We start from the raw sequence: 6,072 nt of genomic DNA on the forward strand, positions 1-6,072 counted from the left end.
CTTATCAACTTCTGTTCTCAACAGGACCACCTCAGAATACCCTCTCATCTAGCAGTTTGAGAAGGGCAAGGTGATTATGACCCCTAAGTTTAGAGTGTCTGATCTACACCATGTCTAAATCAGTGGTTCTCAATGGTTTACCATTGTGGGTGCTACCTGTATGGCTGCCAGAATGTCACATGGGTCATTGCTCTGTGTTATATAAGCCACCAGTGGCCAGCAGGCTGTGGGGGTCAAGACTCGCTGGTGTAGGTGATCTCTGAGTTCAGCATTTCCCATTTACGATTTCAATATTGAGCTGCAGGTGATCCTTTTCTTTCTGGCCTGTGGCTAGATGCTGAGTTGCTGAGAACCCAGATTCAGTTACAGTCAATGGCCTTGCTGATGGCCTCAGCTCTAGCTCTGTGCTTTTATAACCCCCTATTTAACTGGAAAACAGATGCACTGAAAGGATTTTGTGTATGTGCATCTCTTCTCTTCGTGTAATAAAAAGGGGATCTTGTACCTTTAATCTGCAGCCTTGTTGCATTCACAAAGTGGAGACTTGTGTGCATGATTCTCTAAATCCATCTATTTGCCAGCTTGTCAGCCAGGGGCTTGGTGAGAAGTATGCTAATTTCAGTTGATTATGGGCCACTGTAGAGTGCAGACACTCAACTATGCAGCTTAACATTCCGATGAGGGGAATCTGAAAAAGGAATGCAAGTGAAAGTTGAACCACGATATTAAATGCACACTTTACTTGCATAATTGTTAGTGTAGGGCTGCAATTCATCATGGACATTCAGAACATGACACGCTGGAGTGTTTACATTGTGGAACTTAGGCAGCTTAAGTCTTGTTCAAGAATGCTTCTGATGCTGTAAAGGAGATGGAGTTCATAACCTGCAGTCAGTTTGCTATTTCATATAGTGCTTCAGATCTGTGCAAAGCGCCTTTATTATGAGAGGCACATTTATGTGGCTGTAGTTTAAGGCTGTCAGCAATTCCATTAATGTGGTATTTTAGAGTTCCATAAATCGCTCTAAACTGGCTTGTCCAATACATAACAAATATCACATCTTGTTCTGCAGATTTGTCCAGTCAACGGTCACATTATACTATAAGCATGAAATGGGTGCTTGTCTCTTTGGTGGTGTAACTTACTGCCTGAATTGTAGCACATGTAGACCACAATTACTAATGAGTTTTAAGCCCTATTTTTCAGTTTGTTTGAAAATGACACTCTGTAGCTGATGTAAATACACACAAAGGTAGATTCCACTAGGTGCGTAATAATGTGTCTTAGCTTGGGTGTGGTCTCCTTGTCTGCAAATACTTGCTGAATGAGTGCTGAACCTTAATACTGACAATATATTGCCAATTTAATCTTCCCCTGCCCTTTATGTGGGTTGCAAGTGAGACAACGTACATCTTTTGAGTGTTTTCCTTTTGATGACCAAACACACCGAGAAAAACTTCCTTGTTTCTGCTAGTCTGCATTGTGCCCCAATGTAATATTTATCCAAGCTAAGTACTTGTTATAGTGATCACTGTATTTTTTGTTCAGGTTAAGATGGGAACTTAAAAACCACCCTTGGAAAATGACTTTGATTCAGACATTTCCCAAATCACAACTATGTTTGGGTGTGTTTTTTAACACAATCAGAAAGTACTAATGTTGAGCACTAACCCTGTTATCCTTGAGCAGTGTGTTTTCACCATTTGTAACTTTTAACACAAAATGATTATTCAGGGAATATTGACAGGAGCTCAGTTTGGGGTCTCAGTTTAGAAGTATCTCGGTTTGCTTAGCTCAGTAATTCCAAACTACAGACAATAACTTTTTTAAATTGATTATAGGTGGTGCAATGTTACAACTTTTGTAGTTTGAGTTGTGACCAAGTAAGGATCTAATTAATGTGAATTAAATAGAAGAAAGCTACCTGAAGTAGACAACAGTCTTATACGTAGGAGACACTGAAACAATATAGATCTGTCAGTAGAACTCGACTTGCTTTTGGTCCTTTTTATATTGGAGGAAAAATAGTGCTGCTGGTTAACTTGGCTACGTTGCGCTAGGGTTAACCTATGTATTTCTTGCTGAATGCTGTAAAAATGTACAGGGATTGAATTTGTGGCAAATGGGAAAAATGACGGCTTAGTAAAAAATGTCTCTTTAAGCTATTAATCATCTGGCAACCTCCTTGTCTTTATTACATTCGTAATTTAAAAACCCCTCTCATGGAGGAAGTGTGGATGCTTGTTAAATATATTCTTTCAGTAGAGTACGAAGAAATCAGATCATTAAAATACAAAATCATAAGAGACACTAGAGCCTTGCCAGAAACGATAATTACTATTTATATGTAACAGGCATCAGGAGCAAAGGAGATGAGTCTGGTGTGCTTGTGCCTGAACTTAATGGATTTTGCAAGCAGCAGACCAGGAAGATTTAGAGATAGAATTTAGTCCTCTGGACATACAATACTCAACCTATATGGTCAGAAACTGAGTAAAGTATCTTGATAAATAAACTTGTTTCCTCTAAACACAAGCAAGGTAGCACAGGGCAAGGAATCTGTTCCCTCTGAAATTCTGCACAGTGCTCATTTCTGTGTCATCCCCCCCCACTTTGATCCATCTGATTAGAGCTTGTTTTGTCTTCTCAAACATGGCCATAGTTCACTCTTTAAGGTCCCAGTTGTTTCCAAAGAGTCTGCATTCTCGAGTTTGTTTCCACAGCTCTAAGTTACCAAAGCCCTTGAAGTGGGGAGAGGTTTTGAAGTCATGATGGAGCCCTTAAGTGAAAGTTGCAAAGAGGTAAATGGGAGCACCCGGGAGATTGACATTTAAAGATGTATGAATAGTTTATTCACACAAAGGATGTTTGAAAACAGAATTTAAGAGTACAAGGTAAGTCCCATATTTGTTTTCTCTTGTAGTGCATATAGAGCCCATCTTCCTGACTATGCAAATCTTTGGAGAAGTAAGATGGTATAACAAAAGCTGTGTAGGGTGAAGTTCTACTTCATGCTGAAGCTGGGCTTGCCTCCAGTCTCGCTAAGATCACTGAAGACCTGGAGTCGCTGCTCTGGTGTCTGTGCTCTTTGAAGAGGGGAGATGTGCATGGCTGGAAGACGCTGTCATTCAGATCTGCGCATCTGGATCACAGAGGAATTCTCACTACTGAAATCTTCGCTGTTAACCTAGTGTTTGCAGTTAAAATAAACTAACTCCAGCAGCAGTGGTTACAGCCAAAGAAGGGAGGCTCCCTATACCTGGTCCATTAGAAAACTTGGTCTAGCATGGTGACGTGAGGACATCCACCACAACTCCAAGCCATCAAGATGGATGGTTGCGGCAGTGCCCTCCCCCCCCCCCCGCCCCGCCTACTGGGAGCACCATGTGGGCTAGGTCCTGCCAGAGAACTAAACAAATTCCCACTTTGGTTTACAAGTACTCAGATGACTTTAAAATCTTGTTTTAAACTGTCCTGCTTGCAGAGATTTTGCTCTCTTTCAAGAAATACTAACTTCTCCTGTTCTTCTCAAGGTGTGTATTGTTGGAGACATTTTTTTTTTCAATGAAAAATAAATGTAACATTCCTTTTTTGCTTTGTTTCTCAGCCAGTTGGTGCAGTAGTTTCAAACCCACCATTTTACAGGGTAGAGTAGATGTAGAGGCATGTTTTCATGCAGAGTTTTGGAACAAGATACCGGGGAGAGGGATTATATCAGTGGTCCATTCTGCAGTTAAGTAGCTTTTTTTTTTTCTATTAAACTTTAATGAGTCAGATTTTATGCACATTCAAAATACTAAAATCTTCAGCCTTAATAAAAGGATAATGACTGTATTTTGTAGTTTTTTGAGACCTTTTCAAAGATGGTGTTTCACATGCCTTCTAAAAATACATGTCATTGGCAGCTAATTTCCACCTTTTTAATATTCTCTGTTTAAAATACCAAAAAATAATAGTGACTTATCTTAACATTATGGCCAAGATTTTCAGAACTAACTAGTGAGTGGTTTTTGAATGCTCACATTCAGGGCTCTCTTTTTTTCCCCATGCTTGGGTGGAATAAATTTTATGTGCCCCAAGGCGTATGGGGATGTTTACCACCAGTAGCAACGTGCTGCTGGCTGTGGGGGCACTGCCAATCAGGTGGCAGCATATGGATCTCCTGGGTGGCCACCCAAGCGTTCAGCTTAAGGGAGCACAGCTCTCATTCTTGGCAGTCTGGTCTGTGACCCTTAAAGCCGGGATGGGGAACCTTTTTTTCAGTTGGGTGGCACTGACCCACGGACAAATCAGTTGGGGAGCCAGAAATGAGTGAGAAGCAAAAACCAACATAAACCAAACAACAAAATCTCACTGACCTGACCCCCAAGGAAGAAAAAAAAAAAAGACCCCTCACTCGCACTCAGCTTGAGGTGACATGGCTCTGTTTGCAGTACTTGGGAGGCTTGCCACAGAGCTGGAGTACCAGCACTGGCTTGCTGTACTGCCGGGGGGGGGGAGCCCAAACCCAGGCCAGATCAATGTAATCCAGGGGTAGGATCCATCCCACAGGTTGTAGGTTCCTCAACCCTTCCTAAAAGGGATCTGATTTCTTAAGAATAAATGATAAATTTTGAAAATTGGTTCCTTAAACTTTTTGGGTACCCAAAATCCCTAGTCACTTGAAAATCTTGGCCCACACAAATGCTATCTGTCTGGGTTCAAGCCTGCAATGAGTTCATTGTAGGGGGTTTCCCTAGCTGGTTTTTTTCCAAGTATCACAGATGAAGAACTGCTTTTGATTGACAGTTTTGTATTTTGCAATCTGTGGTTTGACCACCAGATGTCGCTTAAGTATTATCAGAACAACATAAGGGGGATTTAGGGCACGTTACTAGCACATTGGCCTCTAAGCGGAAAGATCTTACGACATTTGTAGCTTGCCATATTAGTAATCAAGTTTTCACATATTTTTGAATAAAATAGGCAAGGATTTTAAAACTCTGTTTTAGCAGTCCTTTCAGTCTCATCAAATCCACTAAATATCCCTGTGCATCAAATACGCAAGCCTTTGATCTTGAGCATTATTCCAGAGACGTGCTATTCATTTATTTCACAAATGTCCAAAGGGGAAAGAATGATTGGTAGGAATTGGGGTAGCATGCCAAAGGCTTCAGTTCAATCACAACCCACCGCTCTGTATAGATCATGAGTGTTCTTTTTACAAGGCTCCGTTACCACGGCTATAAATTCTTAAGGAAAAACCACATCAGTGGCGACTTCTGTCTAATTTGTGGTCACGTGCTTATAACTCAACATGGTTTTGCAAATAACTAAACAAAGCCTGTCTTCCTTTTTAAAAATTTGTATCCAATAGTTGGTGTGTTTTTTATAGTCTTAACTCACAGTTGGACCTTAAAATGGAAAACTGATTAATCCAGGAGTTGGAACTAGCTACCCTCTACCACACACTTGGGGCTGGAATATTATGTCTTGGGTCGCTGAATTTTGCAATGCCCTATGACACCCAGGCTGGATTTTTTTAGGCATTTGTGTTACATCGCTGGTCTGCTCTAGCCTAAATTTAGTGAATGCTTTTTAAACAGCTAGAGGACACGGATTTTGCTGATGATGTGACCCTCCTTTCACACCGACATGAAAGAAAAGGTCACAACACTAGACAAAACTGCCTCAGTGACTGGACTGAGCATTAACAAGGGAAAGACCTAGACAATTAGGATCAACCAGTCCAACAACACCATCACACTGGGAGGGAATGACCTGGAAGATGTGGAGCAGTTCACCTACAGCCTAAATTTACAACCAGAAATGCACTCTCGTCTGTAATCTCTTCATAAATTCCTTTATAAACCCATCTCTGAATTTTAAAGACACCTGTCACTTTTAAAATCCAGTAAATATAGGTCAACAGGAAGTCCTGTAGCACCTTATGGACTAACATATTTTAGAGCGTAAGCGTTCAGCAGCAAAGACTGACCCACTTCTCCAGATGGTCAGAAGAAGTTTGTCCGAGTGGGGATTGTGGAATGGAAAAACTTATGATGTTTGTATCTGACGAAGCAGGTCTTTGC

Source organism: Carettochelys insculpta, chromosome 10, assembly GCF_033958435.1.
Source record: "Carettochelys insculpta isolate YL-2023 chromosome 10, ASM3395843v1, whole genome shotgun sequence".
Taxonomy (NCBI): domain Eukaryota; kingdom Metazoa; phylum Chordata; order Testudines; family Carettochelyidae; genus Carettochelys; species Carettochelys insculpta.